At 39.8% G+C, this 3,340-nt stretch overlaps 1 protein-coding gene across 1 annotated transcript in view; it reads left to right on the forward strand.

Moving 5' to 3' along the window:
* The first annotated feature begins 2,155 nt into the window (after positions 1-2,155).
* The window catches only part of EPRS1 (glutamyl-prolyl-tRNA synthetase 1), a 44,076-nt gene continuing 42,891 nt past the window's right edge, over positions 2,156-3,340 (forward strand). The window contains exon 1 of the mRNA XM_035902205.1: positions 2,156-2,235. The gene's annotated coding sequence lies outside the window, so the exon portion shown is untranslated. The remainder of the gene's footprint in view (positions 2,236-3,340) is intronic.

The raw sequence follows: 3,340 nt of genomic DNA on the forward strand, positions 1-3,340 counted from the left end.
TCCCCAGCGACTGCTCCGCCGGTCTGCGGGGATCGGGCAGGGCAGGGCCGGGCCGGTCCTGCCTCCCTCGGGGCAGCTGGTCTCCAGCAGGTTGCTTTTCGGGTCGCTGTTTGGGCAAGGGTGACAGCTGCCGGCACTTGACATAACTTATGCTAACGAAACTGAGTCATAGGTAGACCCTTCCAGTGACTTACCGCGATGAGGCTACGTTTTCAAGGCAGCCCTAATTCAAATGGCGTGTTTGTGAGCTCTGCCTAAGTTGCTGCTGTCTTTCGTTGTCAGTTCTAATCTGCTGCTAAAAATTTGGCTCATCTGGGGAGCTGGTTCAAACTTGCACTGCAAAATCTTGCTTTTTCAGTTGCTCGCTGTCCTTCGGCGTCAATTTGCCTTTAAGCATGTGAGAACCTCCTTCATTACACTTTCTGCTGCATGGAAACAGCCTTTTATATGTGTTTCATACCTTTTGTCCATTTTGTTACAACTATTCAAATGACATGTTCTTCTCTTTGATTGATTTCTTTTTCATGCTGTTATTCGTAAATGCATTTTAGAGTTGAATACAACTCGGCATGATGACTGATTTAAGGTATAATAATATATAAGTTTTAAATAACATTTCTCCTGATTTTCTAGAAATATATGATGCAATATGAGCTATGATTAACTTGGGTTTAGGGGCTTTGGAAGATTCTTTTAATTTGATAGCTGGTGGGTGGCACTAGAAATTTAATTTAGGAGACTGCACAAATATGTCAGAAATATTACATATTACAGATGAAATGCTTTGGTAAACATTTGTATCAAGAAGAACAAGCACACTCATCCTACTTGTTCCTACTTCGTACTATTCATCATGGCTGTGCACTGGGAAAAGCGTAGTAGCCTGTGATGTCATTAGTATTAATTACATAGCTCTGTGTGCATAATACTTGTCATTTTCAAAGCATTTCCGTGCACATTATTAAAGCACTTACATGTCTTACAAACATACTGCATAAGGGATGTCATCCTGACTTTCACAGATGGATGACTGAGGGATGGGAAGAACCTTGACTTAGAGTTGATAAAAGCTTAATGTCACAAGAAGGGTTTGCAGCTGAGCAGAGGTGAGAGCTAGGGAATTCCTAGCTCCAGTGCTTTGTATTTAGGCCAGCGTATTAATAGCTTACAACATCATCTGCCTTGGGTAGTCTGTGCGTTGTTCTAGGGAAGATAAAGTGCATGGCACACTATGAAGACCGTAACAGGTTAGATGCCTTTCAAGACTTAGGGTTTGGCTAGTTTCATTTAAGTAATATTTGCCTATGCAAAAGCTTGCTGTCTTTGTACGTGCTTCTGAGCAAAGCAAAAGAACACAAGCTCCTCTACTTATGCTCAGCAGGCTGAATCTGTCTGGGCCAGAGCCAATCCAGAAATACAGCCAAGTTAGCTCGGTGCTTTGTTTGAGATACTGTGTCGTGCTATAGAGCATCGAGATCAGAGCAGGTCTGCATCGAGCCACTTTGAATATGGGCAGAGCTGTCTTCCAGTTGATGATGTAGCCTAAAAACTTCAATAATTTTTTTTTTTATTTCTAGAGGCCGTTCTTTACTGTCGCTGGTGAGCTACTTACTCTCAAAACCCTGTATAGGCTTCCTGTGCTTTTACATGGATAGAGTTTCTTGGTTTTGAATGGCTAATCTTTCCATAAACATTAAATCAGGTTAAAAAAAAATAGTCTCATCCTTCTTCAGAAGCTACTGGTATATTCAGTAAGTGATCTCCTTTGATGTCAGGACTGGGGTGGAGTACATTGCTATACTGTTCAATAATTAAAAGCAATTTGATTACATTTCTACATATATTGGGGGACAGGACTAATTTTTACATTACCCTTAAGAAGCAAAATGTATCGCTGCTGACACTTGCTGAGCTCACTGCAGGTTACTGTATGCTGGACATTATCAATTTGAAGCTGTAAGGATTGCCAAGAATAAGAAGCCTCTTGCCTATGAGACTGAACATTGATTTCTTCCCTGGGCATTCTTACTTGAAGGAGCCAGTTCAGTCACCTGCTCCTATTTGATAAGAAATGTAACTGGTTTGTTGCTACTATGAAAGATATCTTTCCTGGAATAAAGTTCAGTATCTTTTTCTCTTGTTTTTTAAAGGAGCTCTGCTGACGGTGGAGTATGTGAAGAATGATGTTGAAATTTCAGTGGAAGAAAGCAAAGAAACCATCCTCCGTGTGTCCGAGTAAGTGACTTTGCATCTCTCCTTCTAGCTTTGGGTCAGCAGTTTTGAAAATCATGTGGTTTAACATTGACGGTAACCTTTTCAGGTAGGAGGAAGAGAAGAATACAGTTTTATTCACCACTGCATTACTGGCATCTCTTTGTAGCACAGACAAAACATTTACAATATATTCTGAACTTGATCTTTGTGGAAAGAGCTTTGGTATTCTTATTGGCATGCACTTATGTCTAATCGTTTTTGCTGTACCAGTCACTTTATTGTTTAGGTATTTGCCTTTTTGAGGTGCCATGTATTATCAAAAGCAAGGCTATTTTGTGTTATGCAAGATTGGTACGCAGGATTCCTTGGACACGTACATATGTGGTGGAATGAATTTTAAGGCTTTATATGGCATTCTTTTGGCCTCAATGCTGTGTATAAGCGAAGGCATGATGTTATCTCAGAAAAGTGCTAATTAACTATGCCATCCTATCCAGTGTATCTATCTGCATCCTGTAGAAGGAACCTTGGAAGTTTTTGTAGAAATCTTTTGTCTAGCCTTCTAAAAATACTCTGCCCTTGGAATAAATATTTTCAAGTTTGGGGCATGATGGGGGTTTTTATGGTCTGAGTAGCATCATATGCCTATCAGAAATGCAGGACTAATGCTCTTAGTTTTGAGAAGCTGCATTGTCATCTTAAGATTCCATATCAGGTAAGATACCTGGGTATATCAAGAGGAGATATCCTGATATCTTAAGGACCACTGACATATCAGTGGACATCCCTGATGTCTAATATCTACAGTAAGGAGCATATTTTGACCCATAAACATTGCAGTCCTAATTGAAAGTATAGTAACACTATGATGAGCTTGGAATTAGTGATCATAAGTGTAGTTTGTGAATACTGACTGTTTTTTGAAAGGGAAAGAATCTATTGTTCACGGAGGTGCTGACAAACTTGTATTCTGTGAGATATTTCAGTAGAAGATTCTGTTAAAGCCACCAATGCATCATAAATTGGTATTCCTGCATGTCTGTAGAATGGTTATAAAAACAACAGAGTATTTTTATGTTGTGTTTCAAAGATCCTGACTTGAGCCTCATAAACTAACACCGACTGA

The sequence above is a fragment of the Egretta garzetta genome, unplaced genomic scaffold, assembly GCF_000687185.1.
Source record: "Egretta garzetta isolate BGI_Z169 unplaced genomic scaffold, ASM68718v1 scaffold339, whole genome shotgun sequence".
Lineage (NCBI taxonomy): Eukaryota > Metazoa > Chordata > Aves > Pelecaniformes > Ardeidae > Egretta > Egretta garzetta.